General features: G+C 37.3%; 1 long non-coding RNA gene across 4 annotated transcripts in view; it reads left to right on the top strand.

Moving 5' to 3' along the window:
* Nucleotides 1-26802, top strand: part of LOC110354567 (uncharacterized) — a 171252-nt gene that overhangs the window by 83467 nt on the left and 60983 nt on the right. For 3 of the 4 annotated variants that reach the window (XR_011811455.1, XR_003499231.3, XR_011811456.1), the window contains exon 2: nt 14850-14949. This is a non-coding gene — a long non-coding RNA (uncharacterized lncRNA). Of the gene's footprint in view, nt 1-14849; nt 14950-20160; nt 20263-26802 lie in introns of those variants that run through there. The other variant, XR_005268063.2, reaches the window with a different exon arrangement.

The raw sequence follows: 26802 nt of genomic DNA on the forward strand, positions 1-26802 counted from the left end.
CACAGATGCTAAAGCTATTATTGCTCCCACCACAGGATATAGGCAGTGCCCACATCTACTTTATACTCCATGAGCAATCTGGCCATCTTTAAACGCCTCTCAGCTGAGATAAATGGATGCTAAAGCATGCACTTCTAAAAGTCATGGAGGCCTTTTACTTCATGCCATAGATCAGAGGAACAGTGAATCAGAGGTGACAACTTAAAAGAAATAACTTTAAATTCTCCGTATATATTAAATTATCTGTAGAAGTCAATTTACTGGACATCATCAGTCAGAATTTTTCTTCAAAAGGCTTGTTAAAAACGTAAACTCTAACAATACTGTTTGCTCTGCTTCTTCCTTCTTGCCCATCAGCTATGTTAATTTATTATTATTTACCAAAGTGTAATTCTTACTCCAATTAACTTATAATTAATAAGCACTTGACATTTTCAGAGTACTTCAGAATTAATCCTCTCAGCGCGCCTCTAAGTAGTTGTTGTTGTTAAAGATGAGAGAACTAATTTCAGATTATTCATATTTATTGAAATGAAATACATCAGAAGAAAAAGGAAAATACAGTGAGTGAGATCCCACTTTTAATGAACTCAAAGCTGCACAGAAGGCTGAAGTGGTTTCAGAGGGTTTATCAGCGTGGAGCGAGTGGCCAGCCCTTTGCTGCCCCTGGTGCAGAGCTGGTGGTGGCGAGGCTGGGGCTGGCTGGTGTGTGGAGCTGGGCAGGACACCACAGTGCTTTATTTATTTATTTATTTTTATTTTTATTATTTTTGGTATGATATAAGAGCTGTTACCACATAATCGTTGTTTGCCCTCACATTTCTTATTATTCATCATTTAGAGAAAGCAAGACCATTATTTGGCTTGTTACAAACAATGGGTATTTGCTAACAAGCCCAAGGGGGGGAGAGAGGGTGCTGGGATTTCGTGGTCCCCTGGACACAGGAGCCATTTGCAGGCATGTCTCACTGGTGTCAGCTCATCATGGGTTGGAAAGGGTTGAGAGGGTTGGGTGGGAATACTGCAAGTCACTTCCTATTAGTAGACTGCATAGATGCGAATCTCCCAGGGTGATATTCTTAGCTAAAGTAAAGGGGTATTCTGAGCTGTTCAGCTGTTAAATAAGTTCTAGCTCTTTAAAGGAGGTTGTTTGATTTGCTATTATCATTGTATTGCACTTACACACTGGTCTTTCAGAAGGAATGTGCCTAGGTAGATGTGTGCCCCTGGCAGCGTGGCACTCACAGCACACAGGCCCATCGCTAGCCATTTGCTGGGCTACTTGTGCATCATGGGGCTCCTTCTAGACCATGACCTGATTCTTAAAGGTTTTCTGACCTCTGACGGGGAGCAAAACCATTCCTCTAACCCACAATAGAAAGAAAAAGGACCCTAGGAAAAAGGGCACTGCAAGCTTCAGCTGAAAGCAGTAGGCTGAATTTCCAGTGGAGGAGGTTAACGCCTGCTTTAAGCTTACCTGGCAAAGCTGCAAGGCAACAGCTGGATCCAAGGGCTTCAGCTGAAGTTTGAATTCATATGAAATGTTAACATGTTTGCCCATTGAATTCTCATTACCAGTGCACGTAAACACTACCTGATCTGACTATGTAATTTGTTTTCTTTGAGCAACAGGACCTTTGAGAGATGCGTTGATCAGTAGGTCTGGATCTCAGAAAATATTCTCTCAAATCCTGTCTTTCAGCATCTTAAATTTTGAGTGCTTCATTGCTTCCTGAAACTTCTGTGATCTTCCAGGGTTAGAGAGTTGTGGGGAAGTACTGCTGTTGGCAACAAGTTATTTATTTTAATATATTTTGAGATGCTGGCATCAGTTCTTGGCTTTTGGCTCCTTCTACTTCTCACAAAGGTTAGGCCTATTTGGTTTTGGCTTCAAGTTCCTGCCATAATAGGTGTGAATGCCCACCCAATTCAGTGTCTACGGTGATGTTAGTTACTGCTTTCCATTATTGAAGTATTTCAGCAGGAGATGGAAAGCAGAAGAGGTGTGACACCACACTGATTTCAGCAGTGCTGCGAGGCCACTGGTGCCATCCAGAACCCTGGAGGTCCTCTCCGCCACCTTCAGTTTTCCCATTCCATTGCTTCCCATCAGTAGACATTCCAGGAAAACATCTTTTTCAAGTCAACGAAGAAAGGACAAACCACCGAAATCATGGCATATTTTAAATGAAGTGGGTAATTTTCCAATTTTTTGTTCAGACTACAATCGACAAATCAGTTTTTCACACAGCCTTAACTGAAAGACCAATTTATCACTTGGACATAAGAGGAGAAAAAAATCCCTCTTATAGATCAATTTTAACAGGTCAAAATTGTAATCCTTTCACTTTTTCATTCCCTGTAGATACCCAATGCAGCTGCTATTTAAAAAACAAACAAGCAACCTGCTATTGACTTCAGTAAGGACTAGATAAGACCCTATCTATGCACGAGCAGCAAGAAAATTATTGCAGGAGATGTAGAATATAAGACAAGTAGATTATCTTCTGTACCGGGTTGTTTCTCCTTTTAAATAATAAGAGATTAGTATGCCAGCTTCTAAGTCAATCACGTGGGTTTAACTTTCTCCCAAAGTTCACTTAAGAAGCCTTTCAAATTATTATTATTTTTTTTTCTGCCATGCAAAAGTGTTCAAGTACCATTCAGTTTACTTTAAAATGGTGCTTTTATGCTTATTTTGTAGGACGTACTTAAATTATTCTTACCCTTTAGAGTAACAGATGCATCATTTATTAATTTACCAAAATAAATAGCAAATCTGCTATATATATCTGATTTGATGAATTGATAAATTTTGATGCAATTCTATCATATGCAAGAACTCTGAGCTCACAGGTGCTTGCCTGAAATGAAGATATAAAATCTCTGATGTATTAAATAAACCTAAAAAAAAAAAAAAAAAAAAAAAAAAAGAAAAAGAAATCAGCTCCTTTCTCTTCTCAACAATTTTTTCAGTTAAAGTCATTTAAAGTTTATACACAGACACACACACACACTTTCCCCACCAAATTTGGACTGTACCTGTTGATACCAGCATGAATCCTAAATGTTAAATTAATGCCTGGTCAGCCATTGCTTTGTGCACTTTGAACATGGAGGGCTTCATTTTTCTCAGCCAATTCTATAAAAATCTGTGTTAACAACAGCAAAAAAATACATTTAAAGAAATCTCCTGTTGAAGTCCTGAAGTAGTAGGGTTTGTTTGTTTGTTTGTTATGAATGACTGCCTTGCTCCAGATTTTTCTAATGATTAATATAATTGACTTAGAAAAACTTAAATATAAGATTTATTTGCAAAATTTCACTTTATATACTAGGACTAAATATACACTTTTTAAAAATTGCAGATGAACAAGCTGAAAGCTGTAAGTGAAAGCTCCTAGAAAAGTAACTAGATGAAACACGCTTAAGTTCTTGAACCATTGTCTTTTCCTTTTTTCTTTCCCTTGGTTCAGTAAATCACTATTTATGGCTGGCAAAGATCTGAAAATGTACATCATGCACAAACAATAAAGAAGCAGGAGTTAAGACAGCAATGAAATCCACGTTACTATTGCTATTTCTATATTTTTTAAAGCCAGTAGATCTGATGATATCATTTACTGCAGCATTTGTAATAAAATATAGATTCTTACGAATGTCTGTAGGAAAAATAAATTAATGTTTAAGTGACTAGAAGTGAAATAATTGGATGACTTTAATTTCTCAAGTAAAATAATACTGGGATGCATTGTTCTATGTGGGTCACATTAAACAGTTTCAAGAGAGTTTGCAAGAAAACCACAACACAAACTACTGAGCCTTTGGTGTTTAGTATACACAACATTTTATATAAGGAAGTCAATCTGGTGAATCCCTGAGAGAAAGGGAGAAGAATTATCTCAGATTTATTAGGGCTACTAATCCATTTCCCGAGAAGGTCACACTGGAAACTTTCATAAAAATTTCAGGCTGATCTCTAACTTTTCCATGTATAATTCATCTTTGGTCTCTTGCATTTCTTTTCTTTATGCTAGGTCCTAAACCTTTCAACTGATATTATAAAATCCAGGATGAAATGAGGGTTCTGAGATGGGAACCAATAAGACATGCTTGTTGCTGAGATTTGTAAAGATCAACTTTTAATAGTTGTGACTATAACCAGCTTTGATGCCATCATTTAAAAAGTAAAACTGTCTTTCTCAGTGGACTTTTAGGCTAGCTTAATGCAACGCAGCAGGCATTTCAAAATTACTGTTTGTCACAGGGGATCAGGCAAAAACTTTTTTTGTTTTGTTGAAGCTCATTCATATGCGATATAGGATGCTGGAGAATTCCAAGGCATATGCAGCTGCCTATTTCTGTTCACCTAAAGCTATTGGGATGTCTCCAATGTACTGGAATGAACCTGTGTTTTCTGGATCTCGTCTGCATAAAATGAGCCAGTGACTCAGAGAAAATTATTGATACTGCTTACACAGCTACGTTTGCTTGATTTCCTACTGTCTGTGTTGTGTATTCCCAGAGGCTGTGTTTTACCATGCTGGAGAGTTTAAAATATGCAGGTTTCAGTGCTAGTGCAAGTTTGGAAGCGAGCGTAAGTGCTTAGTCACAAATAAGCATACGACTAATTGTCTGTGCTAAAAATAAGAGAATATACAATAGATGGGAAGACTCAGAGGGCTCATTTCAATAGTTGCAAATTACAGAAAAAGGTCTGCCAGTTTCATTAAAAGGCTGTGATTTCATTAATGGCTATTCAGCACCCATTTGATGCATGCACAGGTAAATAGAGAGTTTGTGCCACAGAGGTGTTTTGAATCTTAGTTACTTCTGCATTTCCTCATTTCAGGCAGGGATGCAGTGCTGTATTTTACAATTTATAGATAATACCTACTATATAGTCATTATGCGGTAAGTGACAACTCTTTGATGATAAGTTGACAGCAAAGCTGAGCAGCAGGCTTTTTGTCTATAGACTCATGTTTTCCTCAGAGACAGAGATATCAAACAGATGTCAGTAGTGCATTTAGCTGTTTGCTAATAACTGATGTTGCAGTACTTTTCAAAACAACGCTGAAGAGTAACTTCCATTTAATAGGAAGCCTAGAGTTTCCATAAAAGCATAAAATAAAATTAGAGGCAACAAGCTTTTATGAAGGAAAGGTATGTGTTAGGCTTATACTCTGAAGGAAATAGGAATAGTGTTTACCAAAATGTAATAAATGATTTCTCTGAGTAGTATGGGCGAGTTAGAAATCTCAATCTTGTCCCCATGGAAATCAGCAGGGAGAAACTATGTCACTTTACTGCTGTTGCTGTCAGGTCCAGATAATATAACCCAAAGAAAGATGTCTCTTTTTCCAAGTGCGCTATGTGAACCTGAGAGAAGAGTGCTATGTCTGAAAGGATGGAAGAAGTATTTCTGTTGAGTAGCATGATTTAGTGACAGCAGGCATTGTAAAGCACCATGGATGTTAACTGCTTTTGCGCTAAGAACATAAAATAGCCCAAGGTCAGGTGTGTAACCAAAATGATTTTTTCCCCAAATGAAGACATGATAAGGGGTGTGGGGACCACTGCCGTGTACAGTGACGTTTCATGGGTGACTGTGGTGTGGAGTTCCAGTTGCAAAAGATTTCGTTCCTGACTCTCCCCATTCTGGTGCTTGCACAATGATCATGGGACAGGGAACGTAAGGCAAGGTCTAGTGGGTTATTCAGAGAATTCTTTACTCCTGGACTTGTTTCCTTCTAATTTCAGCCCCGTCTTTGAGGCTATCCTTTGGCTCATCTAGAACATCTTAATCAACTATAAGTGGATAGAGATGTTAAGTCACATTTTTCAAAACGTTGAAACTGGGCAGATCAGTGGGTTGTAAAATGGTCATGTTGAAACTACCCCTTCAGGCAGTTGAGATGTAGGGAGAGACTCACAGCAGCCATAGCTGTGTGTCTTCCAAAGACAATGTCCAGTGTGACGGTTGGCTTTCAGGAGCAGACAGCAAGAGCCGTGGGTGCCTCTGGTGTCCTCAATCAGGGAGCTGAGCGCTGTTCATTGGAGCTGGGCATGTGCTGAACACCATCAGTCACAAAGATCAAAGGGATCTCCATTCTCTTGCCCCGAGAAGAACATATTGGTTCATTATATCATGGGGAAATATTTGGCAATTAAAGCTAAAAATTACCCACAAAAGAAATAATTAAAAGTATTATTATATATTTCTGCTAATACACTTAACTGGAGTGTATGCATCAGTTCTGCTCAGCTCATAATGATTATCTCTCTTGCAAAAAAAAAAAAAAAAGAACAAAATGATTCTAATTAACAAGAAATATGAACTGAAAGAATTTGCCAGAAAATATTTTAATGTATTTGGATGTTATAAAATGTTTGAGATTTGAAAATGAATGTGCTTAATTTACTGTTAGGTAGTGTATACATATGGATTCCCTTACAACTAACATTAAATAATGAAAACATGAGCAGATAAAATACTGTTTAACTAGTAAGTAAAGCCTGAAATGTAAAAATAATGTATTTCTGTAAATAATTCCATTAAGCAGCCATTAGTGTTGTACTAGCATTGTGTAGAAATAAGGAGCAGATCCGTATCATTTCTGGCACTGAAATACATCAAACATCAAAGAAAACAAGTAGGAAATGCAAAGCGCTCCTGGAGCCCGTTCGCCTGTAGCATTTCCCACTTTGCGGTAAGCTCTGCCATCCCCCAGGAGCAAGTTTCTCTCTTCCTCAGCAAAGCCGGGCAACGTTTTCTGCAGGTTGTGTGCTGGAGGTTTTGGATGATCTCCCTGCACTTTAATTAGTCTCCAAACCCTGAGCAGTAGGGAATTAACCTTAATCCACTCTCTTCTGAAGTGCCGAGACCAGCTCTGTTGGCACAGCCTGTGGCTCACTCCATACCCGGCTGCTCCGGCAGAGTTGTGTGCGTCCCCATGTTCCTGAAATGCTGCTGAATCACTTCTGCTGTTCCTCAGCTCAGTCTGCATTTACGGGTTTAGCTCCTTTACCCTCATCCTTTCTGATGTTAGCGGCAAACGGGGAAGGAGTCGTGGTGAAACCAGCACTCTGGGCTGCAGGGTTCCTGTTGGTGGTTTCTGGGGGAGGGTGGTAAATGTTGCTTGGAGCTGAAGGAGACAGATTACCTTTAGCTGGTACAAGGAGAGATCAGCTAGGTCATAATCATAAAACAGATTTTCAAGGTCCTGGCGATAGCACACTTTGTCTTCATTAATAAATAATTATACTGAACAGTGATGTTTAATTATTGCAAGGATCTTTGTGTTTTCTGTCTCCAGCGCAATGCTCCCACTTTAATATCAAAAAAATCCCCACCTAGTTTGTTCTTGTCCATATGTTTAAACAAATCTAACTAAGTCCTAACAAATTTTGTATGTAAAATTTTGCATTACCTGACTATCTGTTTAGCATTTCAAGAACATGTCTGTGCTGGGTTTCTGTTGGTGAGGAAATTGCTGTTATGGAGGTTGAGAGCAGCTGAAGTGAGGCAGGGTTAAGTTCTTCTCTACACATCATCTGTAGTGGGCACAAAAAAAAAAAAAAAATCATTAAGGGAAAACTTCAAGAACTATAAGTTAAAAGTTCAACTATAAAGTTGTTCATCAAGAACAAGAAATGTCTCCTTAACCCTCACCAAAAGGAGAGTTATGGGGAGGAGAATCATAAAGGTGTCACAGAGGAAAGTTATAGTTCCCAATGTAACTGAGATGCCCCTGTTTAACATATATTTTAAGGGGTACAGCATACCAAAACTTTCCCAAATCATAATAAAATTTTCCTTCAATGATTTGGGAATATGAGCTGATAATATGAGAAAACTCCTGCATAGATTTGCTAATTTTACAATGATAAAAAAATATATAAATATATATATTTAAAAGGGGAGATGCCTAGATGAAAAGTTAACCTGAGATTACTTTCTGAATTATTTAGATTATTGGCAGGAGGAGGAAACTGCTTAGTAGTTTCCACCATGCCTGTAATGCAACATCATCAATAAGTACAAGCTCTTCTTAACTTAATCTCCTGATTTATGACCTCATTAATAAAGATAGATGAATTTTCTTTTATTCATTACTTATTCAAATAGTTTGGAAAAATATATATATTTTAAACGCAATGGAATTTCTAATGAAACCTTCAGAGAAACACGGAGTGAATATATAAAGAAAAAATATATATACTGCTTCTAGAATAGCATAACATCAGCCCATAAAGTAGGCTGGCGCTGTGCTGCAGGTGAGCGGCAGCTTTATGCCTCCTCTCCCGCACAGCTGCAGAGACAAAGCTCCCAGACCCACTGAGAGGTACCTGGTGTACAGCACCCAAACCTACAGGGTGCTGGGTGCTGATGGATGCACTGTACAAGCCATCAGCACGCTTCTCATTTGAGAACATGGGAGTGTTAAATGTTTGGAAAAGAATTTTTGTAGTTTCTTTTGATTAGAAATATATACAGATTCTGCAGTGTTCTCTTGTGATCTGAATTTTAATCTGAATTAAAATTTTATCTGAATTAAAGGGCTTGATTCTAGAGTTAGGTGTGTTTTCATCTGGTTACAAAAAATAATTTATTTAAGAGATGAATGAGGACTCTAAGGAACTTATATCACTTTGTCAAGAACAAAATGTGGGCTTTCTGCTCTCTGATTGCATGATTGCACAGAGCTGCCTTTCAAGTGACCTGTGACAGATGCTTTTTTTAATGCTCTCCTCTGCTCACATGGGAAAATAGCAAATGAATGTTTATATTTTTGGCAGTTCCCTTTCTTTCCTCTTTTCATTGAAGCTAAGCAAGGTGCACCTAAGAGTGCAACCTGCAGTTGCTACACGTGGATGCTGTTGCTTTGAGTTCAGGAACAAAATTTCCATTGGCATGAAATGGTCTGAGATTTTGCTCCTAATTGTTCATTGTTCAGTGCTCTCTCTAATTTGTCATCCTTGCCTGAGTTGTATTTTTGTATGTAGCGACCTGTTTCTATTAATTAACAGAAAGTTTGGAATGAAATTCACAAGAGAAATTAGTGTCATAATCAGTTCATAGAAATAACTGTACCTCCTGCTTGATCCTATTTCTGTACTCTTTTAAATTCATACACTTTTAATTTTAAAAAAAGTCTGGCATTGGGTCTTTTAGAGCTAGCTGAAAGCCTGTTCTGACATACCAGCAATGAAAATAGTACTTCTCAATGCAGCAGCTAAACTGACTTATGACCTAGAGAGGGAACTTCAAACAGGCTGAAATTCCGTATTTTAATTGCATTTTGACTATGTATTTTCATGGTAGGCATTAAAAGCCAAACTCAAGTAGCATCTCCACAGGTAGCATCATCAGCCTTGCCATGGTGCCTTGCGTGTTTGAATGTAAAGCAGAGCCACTCCGTGTTACTGGTGAGGAAGAAATTCCCAGTTGCTTTTCCTTGCAGCTTTTAATAATAAGTGGAGCAATATATCTTACAGGTTATCGTGCCCATTTATTACTTTAATGGAGGATGTTTCAGTATCCGTGGTTCCTACTGGAACATTCCTTTCTGCATTTTTGGCTGTTACGTTTGCTTGTTTGGGGATTGTCATCACCTCCTGTGTGAATTTCAGTGTATATTAGCCGAGGCATGGAAAAATGAAAATAACTTTTAGTAGTGATGAAACTCCATGGAGATGAAGGAGAGTTGCTTGACAGCTTCTTGCAGATACAGTTAGGATGAGAGACAGAAGAAAACTGGCATCCCCATGGCTAAATACCTTTTGCTATTATAATTCTCTGCCTTGGTAGCATGCACATAATCTCCTTACCTGTCCCACAGCCCTGTCAGAAGAGGGCTCTGCTGGGCTGTGTTACAGCCAGCTTCATGGATAGTAAATATCCCAAGAGAATTAGTATTAGTTTGTCCATCTTAATATCAAAATGACAGCCTAACTTACAGTGAGTACTGTTCTCAAGACGGAGACCCCGTGCGCTATTGGTCCTTTGGAATGTGCGTCAACCAGGGATACCAGCATTTGCCATAGTGAGACAATAGGATAGGATATTTTAATTGTTGTAACTGCTACTTTGGGTTCTTTAAATTATTTTCTTTTAGAAAGCAGAGCTCTTTAAGGAAGATTACTTCATTTATATTTAGCCTGTGAGGGTCAGGCACTGATGGAGAAATTGGATTTGAATGTGTTTATGTATACAGGGCTTCATCACACTGATCCCAGCCTTCTCGCATATGCTATCAGTGGTGAAATAAATTTACAAACTTTGACTTGTTTTGAAAAATTATTTTGACAGATGGCATATGCTTGGGCAGTTTAAAGTCTGACTTTTATTGTGTGCTTATGATTCTTTGTAAATAATTGCATAGTTTCTTCTGAAGAAATAACATCTTAAAAGATGATTACATCTGAGGATGTTCTGCTTAGTTCAGTATATTGCAAATCACCATGCCTTTCTATTAAAGCAAGTCTTCCTGATTATTGTATTTTATTATGCAGCAGCATTGCACATTATGATTGCTTTCTTTTGTGTTGTACTGTTGCAAAATAGTCACTGAAATCTACTGTGTACTTACACCTGCCAGACTTCATACCTCAGAATTTTTCTTTTCCTTTTATTTTCCTCCTCTGCACCCTGCACTCCCCCCAAAAGAACTGCACAGCTTTCTTTCCCATCTTCTCTGTTGTTTGAAGGCAAAGAACAGAGAATCAGGGAGAAACTGAAGTTGCAAAAATCCAGACAAACTTCAAATATTTGTGGGTAAGGAAGCCATCAAACATATCCACAAGAAAACTCCAAAGACAGTTGCAAGGGTGGTTCCTGGCCCTGGGCATTGACATACTCCTGCCATATCCCACCGGTTTTTTCTTGTCCTGGGAAAAGGTCTTACATTGACTGAACATGCATTAATGTTATTATTCACTAGTTTTGTCTACTACTTATTTATCTGTGCCATGATAAATCTGTTTGTTTCATAGCTCACATCTCCATTTCTTTGCTCGCCATTTCTTCTCTTTTCATCAGGTGTAGCCATTCTGAATTTTGATACATGTATTATTTTCTGAGACAGCAAACGTGTTGCAGTGCACCTGACTTTAAGTTCTCTGCCTTCAGAAGTACCTTCTGAAATCAATGCAGTTGTGAAAAGTTCTTGCACAGATTTTTGCACATAGATTTTGCTTTATTAAATGTTGATTAACCTAAAGTAGGGTTCTGAGTTTGGCCTTGCTCATTTAAACATAATAAAACCATGCAAAATCAATTCTGGAGAGGAAATTTAAACCCACTGTGCAATGTTCCGAGCTAATATTTCACTTTATTTATGTGAGTGCTACATCATATTGAGGAAAGACTTGTGCATTACCCTACTCAAGCATTATATAGTGGGGGGGAAGCAATATAAGTTACTTCCTTGTCTTATGAAACCAGAAAAATTGCAACAATGGTTTTGTAGAGTCACTCAAGACAATAAGTAATGTTTTCATTAAAAGTACAACTGGATGTTATCTGCCAAGATTTATGTCTTGTAGGATCAAAGTTCCTCTGATACTTGCTGGAAAAGCAGACTGCAGGTAGAAAATCAGAGATCATCATTGTTTCCATTCTCTAAGCATTAAGCCCAGTGACAGTAAGTCCCAGGAACTGGACTTGAATGGCATGTGGCTAAATTGATGTCCATTGCCATAATGATGAAATACATGTAAAATGAAATTAAATGGGTACTTCTTGCACCACTGTGTACGTGAAAGGCTTTGCATTGTACACAGGTTCTCCATCCCAAGGGATGCTGGTGCCATCAATGTGCATCTCCCATGCATGCAATAATGAGAAGGTTGTATTGTTTTAGAGAGGAGGAGTGGAAGGGAATGGTGCCATAAGTGTTGTTCTGGAAATGCTGCTCTGCCTGCGGGGTCTTCTGTGGGCCCAGCTCGAAGCTGTAGGCAGCACTCTTGCATCCTTGGTGTCAGCAGGGAGTTACTGGGGCCCTCGGCATGGCACTGTGCTTCACTGCTGGGAGGTTAAGGGTGGTTTGGGCTCTGCAGAGATTTGCTTGGCTCTGACATGTCCTGTAAACAGGCTTTGCCTGTAGAACATGGAAGCAGGGCAGAAAATTGAATTTCCAGAATAGAAACTGTGTTAATATGCCTTCACTGATGTGCTGGAGCTTTCAGACACAATCAAGAACAGAACAAGAATGCTTTCAACTGTTTCTATCTAATTTCTTTACAGCATATGACTAAGGTACCACCTTGTGAAACCCAACACGCAGCAATTAAATTTGAGTGCAGCTGGGGCTGTGTGGATGTGTACAGCTGGCAAACAAGACTCCTACTGAACCATCGCACAGTTTTGATTCCTCTCAAAATACTGTTGTAAAGCAGTTGCAAGTTTCTGTATGTGCAGGGGTAATGTGGGTAATAGCAAGGGGTCTTCACTTTTTCCTGTTATTTTGAGCCTTCACGCAGTTCCCCAACAAAACTAGGTTATTACATTCAAAATGTGATCATTTGGGGTTTGTCTTTATTAAGAAAGAAATCAGAGAGCTTGGCTTTAGCCGGTCTCTTGGCTCCTATCTGAGATAGGCTAAATTGTACTGTAGATCATCCCTCTCCAGAGAGTCACACTCTCTTTTTGGAATATCCATACATTTGTATCTGATCTTACAGCTCACTTGGATGCCTGGGGAGGGAGTTGAATATTTGTAGTTTGTTTTTTTTTTTTCTTTTCTTACCATAGAAATGCAATGGCCAGTCACAGAGCCTTGAGAGCTTATTCTCAAGGTGATCTAAGGTGTCCAATGCTTCCAGCAGCCATGGAAGCATGTAGAGGCTTTCAGATTGCTGGTAGGAGTCACAATCTGATAATTCCTTGGATTATTTTTTTTGACTTTTTTTTTTTTTTTCTTATTGCACTCCAAATATCACTTTAGTTGATGATCTGAGAAGTTATAAAGGATTCGTGTAGTTATTGTAAAGTGATTTATTTGCATCTGCTGATGTATGACTTTGGAATTTGTCCCTGTGCCTTCACTGATTGTAATGATGAAAATGTACTTTTCATAATTTGTTTCATGTAGCGCAACTTGTCACCCTAAAATCTGATGTAATCCTTGACCTCTGATCTGTAGAATCCTACAGTAATCCCTTTATGATAATATTATCTCTTGAACTGACCATTCAAAGGCCTTAGGAATTACAGAACGCTCTTAATTAACTTGTCTGAGACAGTGTTTATTTCATTGGTCTTTTTCTTTCTTCCTTTTCATTGTCACCGTGGCATCTGTTTGTTCTCATCCTTTCCCCCCTGCCCTGCTAATTATAGATAGGGGAAACAGAAATCTAACCTTGCTGGAAATTCATTAATATTAAAATATTCCCTAGATAAGCCTGTAAATCTCCAAGCCGGATAGTTTGTCAGTTCCTTACAAAATAATTCACCTTTCGAGTGAATGCAGATCTTCAATACAAATTAGTAATCACTTCTTGCATATTTAAATTTACTTTTCAACTTAGAAACCTTAACAAAATTTCTGTTTTCATGCTGAGAATTGGCAGGGATGAACCATTCCAATCTTAATGCAAAATGAACAAATAACTTTTAAGAAATTATAATGTGAATGTGTCCTTTTAACAAGAACTCAAAGTTATTTGCTACTGTGATTATAATCATTATTAAATATAGATCTAACTACACAAATACAGAGAGTACAAAGGTTGGTGTTCTAAAAGATACAAATTAGACTGGAATACCCTTGCTTATGGGACTTTTCAAGATGATTTCACTGGCACTTTTTGAGTAATTTGTGATGGACGTTTGACCCTTTGCCATAGGTCTGTCAGCTTTTCTTTTGATTAAAAAATACAATTTTAATACGAAAAAAAAATAAAAACAAAATAACCCAACTGAAATTACATTCTGAATTATTTAGAATCGCACAGGAGATGAAAGCTTCTTAGAAGTTTCCAGAGTGGAGATAATGCATCATGATCAATAAATGAATACTATCTTTCCTAAACCCAAATATATTTGGCATACATTATTAAAAAGGTATGAAACTGTCTGATTTCATTATTAATGCAAGGTTATGCTATGGCTAACATGCACAGCTGAAGAGGTCATACAGTACAAAGTTAGCATTTGGTTTCATAGTTGTTATTTTTTAATGATTTTAAAGGAATGATGAGGAACCAGATTTAGATCTTCATTCTCTTCAATCTTGCTGTCTCAGTTAAGTCCACCTTGTTCTTTGGAGAGAAATGGAGGATTGGAGAGGTACTAAACAGATCCTGAATTTAGGAGTGCTTGGGAAGTGTGCCCTCAGAAAGACCATCCCTAGAAACATTCCTGACATTACAAAGAAAAAGGAGAATAGGCAGATGAAAAATAAGTGCTGACACTACACTTGCAATGTTCATGCTGTAGTACGTTAGTATCAATACACTAAATTTTCTAAATTTGCAAGCTTTTCTTTAGCAGCTCTGATTTAACATCTTCAGGATGCCTGAGTTGTCTGGGTCAAGTACATTCTAGCATTTTCTTTGACATATTTGCCTCCCTAAAACAGTCTGTTCTTTTTCCTTCTATATCTACCCTCATCATTTCCTCACAGAGACTGTAAATGTCAGTATGTCTCACTGATAATTTGCTGTTTGAGGTTACCTAACCGTGGAGTAAAATTCTCATGCTTGTTATGGCACGGTTGTGTTATTTCATTGACTTTGCACCTGTCATTAGTATGATTCCCTTTAAAGCCACTTTTAAAGTAATATGAAATATCAGTAGCCATTTCTAAAGTTTTTGGTATATTTTCAACTATTTTGTCTTGCAGTAAGTCCACAGACTCGGCTGTAATGAGAATCCTAGTGTGCCAAGATTTTTTGACATAACTCTGCCCAGATAGACGGCATCTGCTCTGAAGACATTGCCTTGTGAGTACAAATAAGAAAGTCAGTGTATGCTGAATTTGTGCAGAGAATGAAAGTTCATAATTTTTGAAAAATCATATGGCTGCGGATGCAGCTTGAACTCTGAATTTGGCTCTGTGCATCATTTAAGGGGTTTCGTCTTTATGGGTTCCTGTTACTTTACAGATTGTAGTTTGTAGCTTAGAGTGTGTTCTCACTTGATTTTTGCTTACTTTGGCAAACTGTTGAAGTCTAGATGCTTACTTCCCTGAAATATGTACATTTTCTTTAGTCAAACTGTTTTGAAGAATACTGCAGAATGGGAGCAAAGGAGTTATGTACCCTTTTGAAATTGAAAATGACTCTCTTAAGGAGAAGAGGTATAGTTGTTCTGTATTTCCTACTGTTGAAAAATAGTAGGTAGGTTACTTTTTCACCTTTTTTTTTCTAAACTACACTATAATGAGCAGTTGTGCATCTCTTACTACCAGCTAGACTACAGAGGTGTCCCATGGAGTTCATATCTATCCCTGGAGAACAGACACCCTCTTCTAACTCGAGCAATACAAACTTTACCCACTTCTCATGCACTCCAAAGCAGTGAATTTACTTGATGCCCTCTACTCTGGGAATATTCAGTCACTCTTGTGTGTCATTCTGAGAGGGATTGTCATGAGATTCTAGTACTTCATAATCAAGAAATACCGAGAAATGTTTTTCTTGAAAGTAACATGATTATGTTATGAACTTTTCTCTAAACACTGATGTATTCGTATTTTGAAGCTGTGCCTGTGAGGCAAGCTGATTCCCACTTTTTTTTTTTTTTTTTTTTTTTTTTTTCCTGCAGAGCATAAATCTTGTGAACTTCTCTGAAAGATCCAATTTCCAGGTCGCTCTTTGTGATAGTTGACAGACTTGTAAATCTTACCCAGAATTGTTCACACATAAACTTAAAAAGCAGGCGAGATGGAAACTTTCAAAGCTTCATACTTCACTGTGAAATGAATAGGTGCAGTGAAGCCGTTTGCAGATTAAATGAAGTTTAAAAGTGATTTCACTTCCTAAATAATGTATGAATTATCTGGAATCATTAAAAAATAACTATATTAGTGCTAAAATTTTCAAAGTCAAGACGACATGACCTGAGTTAGAAACATATCTTTCAATACTGTTATTTGGTATTAACCTATGCAAACTGATGTTTACTGTGTTAGAAAAAGTTTGATAAAATAAAAAAAACATTGGTATATGTGTATGTGCAGCATTGTAGGAGAGAACATAGGAAATGACATCTACTAGCATTAGTGGCTAGTGCGGTACCTCCTTATGTTATTTATTATGTTATTATGGAGTCAAGTTCTTGATTTTTTTTTTCTCTATAATGCAAATTTCATGCATTTGTACTTATATACTGAATTAGTTTTTAAGCATTCAACCTCTTTTTAAAAAGAAAGGTACAAAATTTAAGTGCTGGGTTGAGTCTAGCAATATTAAAGATGATAATGTAACTTCTTATAAGATGTACTGCAAGGGAAAGAGGACAAAAATGGCCATTAGGGGTTTGTGTAACAAAACTGTATGTTTAACTTAATACACTGTGATAGGGCTACTGATACATTATCTTTCAAAGATAAAAATTTACATATGGAAGGATGGATGTTTTTAGGTTCTTTTGAACTCCTAATAATATCAGTTTGTAGTAGAAAAACTAGTTTTCAAAAACCACATTGGCCTACCCATGCTCCATTTAAAGTCATCAGAGAAGCTGTTACTGACTTCTGAGACAATAGATTTATTCTTTGTCAAAACATTGCAATTTGGTTAGGTATAATAAGAAGATTATACATGTATATTATTATTTCATATTCTACTTAAAAATGCAGGTTTAAAAAAAACATTTGTCATAGCACAATGATTAGATTTTTTTTTAGTGCTGTCAGTATCATCTGTGTGCTTTTATGATGATAGTATTGTTAATAGAAAAAAGACTAGCAGAAATAAAGAAGATGGATGAAAAGATGGATTTCTTTCTGTTATCAGCTAGCGCCTGTAAAATACTTTCAGCCATTCCATATTCCCAGTAGTCACTGCCATCATCTAAGTCAAACATAAATACAAAAGAAAGAATAGGCAGCATTTACTTATCTTTTTTACCCAATTTATTTTGCGGTTCCTTTATAAAGTTTTTCATCCTACTTCTTATTTTGTATGTATTATTGAAACTGTGAAGCCATCACTAAATATGTGGCTGAAACTAAATTTCAAATGTGATGGGTAAAATTGATTAAGTGTTCTTACAGAGATAATGGGTTCCAAGGTCTCCAACTCTTTCAAGACCACAACCCTTGCTGGAAATAGAATGCAACAATAAATTGAAGGAAACCAATGATTAAACCCTAAACTTGCAGAAACTCTGAGAATACTCTTCCAGCAATAATATGTTCATGTTAGTTTATTTTTTTCTTTTTTTTAAAGCTTAAAAAGATTTGGAGCAGATCTTATATAAAATACATCCTGTTCAGGATGCAGATGCTGTAAACCTTATCTTTGTCAAAACTCAGCTTGCTCCTATCATCTGTTAGCCCGCTCAGTAAACCAGAAAGCATGATGGCCTTGGTCACTGTGCTTCCATCTTTACTTGCCACTGGCCAGTCAGAAGGTGGGTTTGGGGGACGTGGGCCCTGCCACAGAGCAGGTTACCCAGACCAGGAGGAGTGTGTGGCTTCTGGTCTGTATAAACTGTGTTTAGAAAACACAAAACAGAAACATCAAAGGAGGTTCGGTCCATGGAAAGCTGTTTGTCTCTGGTAATCCCCCTCAGTATATGACTATCTCTACGTATAGACCCATACGTTTGTGGTATGCGAACACTGCTAGAAACATAACAGGAGCCTAAATAAAAAGAGAGAAAGCTCTCTCTATACTGGGTAAGATCAACCTTTGTCTAAGGACACCTATTAATTTCCTTCTGCTCTTGTCCTGGGATGCATAGGTTTAATTTGTTGCTTTTAAAATTCATGCTGGCATCAAGATCTCATAAATGTTAGCCAAAAACTCCTCGTTGATTCTAAGACTGAGAGGCCAAGTCTGGTGAATCTGTCCTCCTAGCTAAAACTACCCCAGATTCTGTGGGAATTGATAGCTCTGACCTGCACCTGCTTGATTTCTGCAATGTCTTTATGTGGTAATCAGAATTGCACATGATTTTCCAGATGAGCCTTCAGGAGCATCTTTCCCATTGCCAGGGTGCCTTTCTGTCATTTATGTTTCATTCTCTTGTTTGCCCAGTGTAGTGCTTCTTGCTACTGGACAGATGGTTTTATTATTTGCAATCACCACAGGATCTCCCTTATGATTTCTGTATTCAGCAATGATTTCCATGTTTATTTTTGGTACCCAGATTATTGCCTTGCTTTTGCCAGCACTGGGCCGTCTGTATCCACCCATAAACCAAATCTACTCAATCACTGTGTATCTGGCTATTCTGCTGGTTTTTTACTATTTTTGTGCTATCGTTAAACATAGTCATTCTGGAAACTGAGCACTTCTCTGCCTCATTTGTATACCAGTTAATTCCAACATGCTGACCCAGCAGCTTTCCTTTCAATGCTTATTTTCTCTCTAACATTTTGCTGTTTGCCAGCACCTCTGGCCTTGCCTAAATGGAAGAATATTTTAATTTATCCATGGAAATTCGTATTTTTCTGCTTCATGCTCTCAAAGCATATACAGCTCTTTTTACGGTACAGATACCACTCATCTGACCCACCACCCAATTTTCCATCAGAATAATATACTGTTCAGATGAACATTTTTTTTTTTTCCCTTGGTAAATCTGTGCTGTTCATCAGGTGACATGGTTCTATATTTGTGTTCACACGAACATTTGTCTTTTAATACCAGTTTCTCAATATTAGGGGTTCTTCTGTACTACAAAATCCAGTTAGAGCATTATCATCACTTGAAATGGATAATGTGATTTAGTCTATTAGCATCGATGGTACCGTGTTATAACTCTGCCCCTAAGTCAAGTTACATTTTAGACATAAAAATAGGAATGATTAGGTAACATGGTTTAAATGCGATTTAGTTATACCTCAGTTGCAAAACATTTTTAGCCAGGGCAAATTGTAACCGTGCTCTTTCTGGTACCCAGGTAGACTATTTTTGCAGCTATGCTGACCCACATACTGAGTAGGATAGTAGCTCCCCTGCAGTCTCTGTGATTTATCAGATAAACATATCTATAACCTGCTTGGTCCTCTAAGTCCTCTGAAAATTATCTACTAGCAGTATTAACAGGTCCTCATATACTCACAAATAAAGATTTTCTAGATCTGATTAACACTGTCACCTCATTCCATGTACCGTTGTCTTCTGCGTGGAGTGGAAGTGACTTATGCTTGAAGAGCAGTTAACCACCAATCATCTTGTCTTCTAGAAGAAGCCCCTGTAAATCAAACTCTTTCAACAATAGAAAGGCCAGAAGTTGTTTTAAATGCAATCTTGAAATGACTAGTAATTGAGAAAGGTATAGAATTGCCATCCAAGCTCCCTGTCACTGAAAATAATCAAAGAAATTGAATAAATCTTCTGTATGTTTCTTTACTTTATATGCTTAGTTTTGTGCTAAGGGCCTCCAATCTCATTCTGCTACACTGCAGTCTTTATTTCATGAGCATTTGCAATGACTTGAATAAATCACTGCTCAAAGTATTCCCCCAGAATTACTGTCCTTCATCAGCAGATAGATTTAGCCTCACTAAAGGCCAGTGCTTGTTTCTCAACCTGAGATTGAATTTTGGGATTTATTTCATAGATATACAGTTTCAATTAGTACCCCAATATATCTTAAAAACTTGAAAGAACTTTAATTCATACAGGAAAATTGGAAGGAAAGACTGAAAAGCAATGGGGGGGCTGGATAAGGGAAGAGCAATGCGACCTCCTAGGCTTCAGTTGCCGCGTGGGGTCCTGTGATATAAGACGCTTGCAGACCAAACTTTTTTCAGCATCAGAAATAAAGCACTGAGACATAGCTCTTGTTTCAGGACTGTGATGCTGGTATTTCTGTCCCACTCTGACCATGTTTAGTGCGATTCATTAGCATAGAGTGGTGGAACAACCAAGCAGAAATATGAAGAGTGTTGTGTGATGACACCAGGCATCTGTGTTTTAGCTTTTTTCTCTCTGTGATATGCTCGCAGTCTGTAGTCATGCTGTCTCCAATCTTAGGTTGTGGCATGGGCTTCTGAACAAGTGTGCATTCAGCAGAATACAAAGATGTGGGCCTTCACACCATCTGAAGTTGATGTCCTCAAGATGTAGATTGAGGCATGTCTTAACTGACTTCAGTTTGTTTTCTTGTTTGTTGATTGTTATTTATTTATTTATTTATTTTTCCTGAGTGGAGCGGATAGTTTGTGAAGTATTTCTGGCCCACTCCATTTCTAACTCCAGATTATCATCACAGGTCTTTATGCTCATTCAAAACACCCAGATAACTTGTGTTCATCATTGGACATGCCTGTTTTTTGATCTCATGTTTTTGGCTTTTTATCTGAGCACCGTGATTAGATTGCTTTTTGAATGAACTCCAAGTCTTCTGTGCTGCATTTGACAGTTTCCAATAAGCCTACATTTCTGATTCATGGATACCACAGCTATAAAATTTGGCACAGAATGATTTTCCATAGCAGTAAGCAAAAATGAAAATCCAGAAATCAAAAAGACTCTTACAGGCAAAGGTTACCCCTTGTGTTGCTTTTATTTCTTCTCTTTTTCTATTATAAAAGCATTTGCAGAACTCAGTTTCCCTGTTACATTGTACTACGTCCCGGTTTCATTTAGTACAGAAAATACCTTTTCATTCATTCAACCATGAAGCTATTGCTGTTACAAATGGATTTTTTCTATAAACATCATCCTGTGTAGTCAGGTCTGGATCACTTCAAAACAATCTCTTTGAAAAGAGCTGTTGTAATGGTGCCTAACCTTTTGTTTCTCCTTTCCTATCAGAAGCTCTTTTACCTGTTAAGTGCCTCAATAAGAAGTCTTTCAAAATCTTCAAATCTTACCTATCTTTATATCATTTTTTCACTGCTCTTATCTGGAAACTTCAGCTGCCTCTGATGTCTGTTTTTATATAGCTGATCACTGATAAAGGTGTTTCACTGTAACATCCATGGTCTCTCCAAATTATCCATCCCCTCCATTCTCTTTTGATATTTGTTTAATATTCAGCCTTCTCCATGAACATGCAAACTCCTTGGAAAATTTCAGTAGCCTTTCACAATTCCTCTTCTGCCTGAACCACAAACCTCTTTTTTATCAACCTCTTGATTTATCAGCCTTTTATTCCTTTGCTTCTCCTCTCTCTCTCTCTTCTTCTTTTTTCTTTTTTAATTTTTATATTTATTTCTTTATTTTTCGTTTTGTAACTGATGCAACCAATTTCTCTTTTCAGAAATACAGTATAATTCAAGTGGTACATTGTGATCGAATCTAACAGTGTGTGGCTGTGCAGATGCCTTTTTTCCAATTGTAAAACGTGGCACAGCATCCAGACAGAGCTGCTTTGCCTTGAGATTAAACACTAATTCCAGTTATCTAAACTTTCCTCAAAACTAACAGGAAAAGTAATCATTATGTGAAAATAAGATTTATTTTTCAGTTTATATTACATTTCCTGACTTTATGAAGTTAAATCAAACAGTGCCACTACGGTAAATGCAGCTGAGGAACAGGAGAGCAGAAAGCCTCGGCAGGGATGAGGGCAGAATGGGAAAAGCTGTTGAACAGAAAGACTTTGCTGGGCTCTCACCGGGTAAAGTTGGTGGTTTAATCTTTGCTGAGATGAGGATCAAAAGAGTAAAGAAACTGTTAAAAGACCTTGGGCCTTGCAAAGGAAATAGAGATGAATGAAGAGCCAGCAGCAGGCTGGTGGAGTGGTACAAGCTACTTAAAGGACACGCAGCTTCTCCCAGCACAGCGGTGGTGCAAAGTCTTTGAACAAAACTAATCAAGTCTCTCATGCCAGGAGAAATTACTGTTATTTAAAAAGAAACAGACAAACAAACAAAAAATGCAAATGACAAGAACAACATTTTTGTGTGCTTTACCCTTTCTTTTGTATGGTAAGCACTGTGGTCTGGCAGGAGAGGAAGGTGCTGGAGAGCAGTTGCAGTTGGTGGTACTGAGATAAGGAGCTGCAGCCAAGGATTAGGTTTAGGATAGGTAAACCCATGAGTTCCCAGTAATGAGTTACTGGGCACGCTGGCCCTGTCTGGACTGAGAGCTGCAAATGGTAGTGGGAAGCACAGGAGCTTGCTTGCTCCTTGCAGCTGTGTTGGAGGTGCTAAAATACCTGTGAACTCCTTGAATTGTAATTGTAAATCAGAAAGAACGGTACAGAGCTATGATACATGGATTTTTCTAGAAACTCTTGGAAAGTTGGAATGTAGCATCTGTCTTTCCAGACAAACATATCACAGTTGTCAAATTCTAAGGCAATTTATATATATATTAATGTGAACATGCTTTCTTGGCCTGTCTATCAGCATCTCTTCTTCTTTACTTCTATTGGTGTAAATTAAACAAACAGGATAAAACTTGCATCATAAGATTTGATGGAAGTTCTTGCCAGCTGCTCCTATGTTATTGAGTAATATATCATCAAGATGGTAGTGCGTTTGTAATGATGTATTGCATTGATGCATCATTAGGGGAACTGTATTCTTTGATATATTAGTCAATAACAATTGTTAGTAGGAAAATATTTTGAGAAGTCAAACTCCAAAATCTTATTTTAAAAGTTGCCATAAATGCATTGTAAATAGAAGAGATATTGACAGCTCCTGTTCTCATGTTACCATCTTTCTGTACGTTAAACTCTGCATACCACGTGCCTTGTGAAGTCACAAGTTTTTGGCATAAATAGATAAAAAAAGAAATAATGGTAAGAAGGGGAAAAAAGGATCCATCTTTACTTAGCTAGGGAAAAGGGCAGAGAGAGGTCCCTCAAAACCTAAGGACGAGGTTTTGCCAGCCTATCTCGGGTGTTGGGTGGCTTTCGTGCAGGATCCTTGCAGGAATTAGGCTTGAAATCTGCATCAGACTGCTTAGTGATCCTCTTGGTTTTCTATTTAAGTGATTTTTGAATAGAAACAATCTTAATGCACTGTCATCTTCTGTCCCCCCTCTCTCTAATTAACATCCTGTGCTGATGATTACAATTTTAAACTGTGGCTCAGCTTTGTTACTTATCTAGGTAATTTCTATACCTATAGATGCGTTTATTAGAAGTAAATTGAAAAGGATAAATGGAGCTTAATTTAAGCAGTCATTACCTCATGTTGAGTGGGTGAGAATGTGCAGTATGGGGGAACAATTACAGGTGTCAAAAAGTACGCAAAAAATGTGTTTGTTTTCTTGAAACCTTCATCTTTTTTTTCCAATTTTCAAGGATAGATAAAAAATACTTTTTTTGCTGTATAGAGATAAGAATTTAACCTTCACTATGCAAATTATTTAATAAGCATCATGACCTTATTAAAACAAAGTGCTTTCCTTCCATTCTTCCATATAAACAAGACTGACAATCAAATAATTATTCCTCTGTGGTTATGTAAGGAAATAAATAACTTAGTACATGACTAATCTCATTTTAGGAAGAAGTCTTTTCCAGTGAACAGTTCTTCAAATACAATTATTAATTGGCAAAGATACTTTTTTTTTTTTCTATGTTGGGTTATAGCTAGTGAATAAGGGGTGAAACATGGAATACCAACGAAGATAAATATTTGTGAAGTGCCAAAAGGTTAGATTAATATTTCTTGGGGATTTTTTAAGCCAACATTTTTACAGTGGTTTGATAACTGTAAATGGAGATTTATAAGTATTTCTTGTTATTAAGCATTTTGCAGTGCAGAGCTCCTTTTGGGAGCTGGCTCTTTTCCAAGACCACCAGTAGTTGCCTTCGTGCTCACATATTCAGCGATATACAAACCATCAAGGTTCATAATTTGGGAAAGATGCTATAGAGTTTGAGAGTTTGGTCTCTCATCAGTTTGAAAAGCATGAAATGAGCTTTCACACCATATTTTGACCCACATAATGTTAAATAAGAGAGAGAAAAAAATAATTAACTGCATATGCATATTTATTTTACTGTCACTAGACGTTGTGGTGGTATGTTACAGGTATTTAGGAGAGAGAACTGTAATTTTGTTCAAACAAGTTTTCATATGTGAGTTCTTCACTAGATGAACCTGAACCAGTGTTCGTGATCCACACAGCAGCCTTCTCACAGACAGGGAAGGTCAGGTCCAGAACTAAATTACAGTGATCCATCTGCCTATAAAATCATATTGAAGTGGACAATGGTTTAAAATTATGCAGCTTTTCTATTTTTAAGGATTCATAACTAATATTTTATCCAGAAAGGTGACATCTAAAATAAATTAGGTTCTGCTGCTGATTAAAAACACAAAAGTTTACCTACTTTTGTGAGGTCAGTCTGCATTTTCAGGTAATTTTTTTATTCCAGAAGAAGTAGAAAGGGAAGAAAAAGTTTCTGTGGTTAAATTGAAGGTTAAGCTTTAAAAGTTGCTGGCAATTTTTACTTGCAGTTTAACCACAGAAAACAATCCTGAGCTTTAAACCAGTTTGTATGTATGTCCTGTGCAACTGACACAGTCCTTCCCATTACACAGGAAATAAAGAAAAACATGCCTGAAAAATATGCTCCAGCTCCTTGCAATGAGTGTGCTTTAAGTAAACCTCCTTTGCTCATTCCTTATGTTATGTTTTCCTTGAATTTCCTGCAATTATCTCCTCTGGGACGCAGAATTCAGTAGTGAACATGTACTCAAACAATTCCTCAAGTCAGAATGAAAGCCTGAAATCTCAGGGAAAAAAAAAAAAGGAGAATGAAAAATAAATGAATCTTCTCAAGTCATATGAGCGTCTTGCTTCTGTTGACAAAGAACACTGCCATTCACTTTCAACAATCTTGTGGCTGCTATAATTAGTGTGATTCCCAAATTAAAATGTTTTCCAGAAATAGTCTGGGAAATTTGTCAGAACTGTCTGTCTTGCAGAAAGTTTTGGCTTGATAGCATCAGCATTTTCAGACTCAAATGATTTGTAGAAACAAAAAAATATCCTGACTCCAGATTTATTAATGTTTTCCCCCAGTTGCAGGTGAACAGAAAGAAAATTATGACTCAGAGAGATGTCTTTGAGGCATACTGGTTCTTAAGAAGATATCCCTGAGGACAGGGTAATTAAGCACTGGTGTAGGTCTTCTCATAAAACCAAAGTGCAGCTGCTAATGTAATGGACCATGTTCTTCTCTCACCTGGAGAACCACTGTAGAGTTTGCCCCAGCTGAATGAAGTTAATTCTGGTGAAACTGATTTTTTCTTCATAAAAACTATTGATAGCTTACATAATTTTTGAACTAAATTATGCAATTCTTTTAATTTTCTTTATTTCACCTACCATTTAGCAGATGGGATGCAAAGAAAATTTCATCAGGTTAAAAGAAAAAATTTTGTCCCTGATCAATGTTTATCTTTCTGTTTAATTTTAAAATTATCTCTAGTGTCTTGGCTCCCAAAAGCAGATGGGCTGTAGGCTTGCTGTAAATCAACCTTAAAGTAGCTGTCTCTTAACACGTCGGGTTGTAAAATGAAAGGTGCGACTGGAATCATAGGAAGCCCATGATGCATCTTTTGGTTTTTACAGTCATTTCATTGTTATTTTTTCACATCACTGTTTGTAATTTCAATGTGACTTAATTTTGCTTTCTTGGAAACTGAAAATGTGGTCCTATGCTCTTTGTGAAGTATTTCACTCGGTACATTCCTGTCACTGCTTCCATTGCACGGCCTGGATGTAGTCATTACCTGCTACCTTTATCTGAAGTTCTTGCGATCCTACCTTTTGCCCACAGTGCATTGTTCACATTGTCATGCCTCAGTTGCAAACAGATGATATCCCAAATAAATCAGCAAATTGCCTCATATTTCACAATGCCAAAAGATGACAGCACCAGTATAATATGGGACACAAAAATCTGAAGATTCCACTGGAGCTGTTCCCTAACTTTTGCTTTTACCAAATTTAGTGTTTTTATTGTTATTTGTCAATTTGTAATACATTGCTGCCCTTACTTTTGTCACCCTGTTTTTAGCTCTTTATGCAGCAGTAAAATACTTTCTATAACTTTCAGTCTAAAAAACAGGCAAGGAAAGGAAGAAGCAAGCTACAGATGGATTACATGAATAACTTGGGACAGAACAGTCTGTGAGTTGTACGAACTTTTCCAGCTCCTCATTTTGCCAGGAGCTCCTCATTTGATGATCTGTTAGAGTAAAAGAACTGTATATAGAAATTTTGATGAAGTGAGTAAGAGCTTTCTCTGTTTCCAACAGACAGGATGTAATCTGTAGACTGTGTTAAATTTTTGGTTTGGTTTTCTTCTTGTGCCTTTGGATCACCTTTGAACTTGATGGTAAAGATTTTAATTCACTATTTTTGGATTCCTGTAGTTGCACAATAGTGTTTCTTCATCATGTCAACAAAGTCACCAGTTTTGTAAGTAGGTCTCCATTTGGTATTTTTAGAAAGGGCTCCATATGTGCAGCATAACTGCTAGAACATATCAGAAAATAAAATAAAGAGTAAGTTCAGATCTAAAACCATAGCCTTTGTATTTTGCCTAAAATAAAAAAGTTTCCTTTACCCATCCTTTCCTCCTCTTACCTTGTGTGTGTTTCACCATTAGACAGAAAGTATCTTGAATGGCCATAATTTTGCTGAAACTGGGAAAATATACAAAACAACAGATGAGATTTCTTTTTATAAATGTAA

This window comes from Anas platyrhynchos, chromosome 9 (genome assembly GCF_047663525.1).
Source record: "Anas platyrhynchos isolate ZD024472 breed Pekin duck chromosome 9, IASCAAS_PekinDuck_T2T, whole genome shotgun sequence".
NCBI classification, from domain to species: Eukaryota; Metazoa; Chordata; class Aves; order Anseriformes; family Anatidae; genus Anas; species Anas platyrhynchos.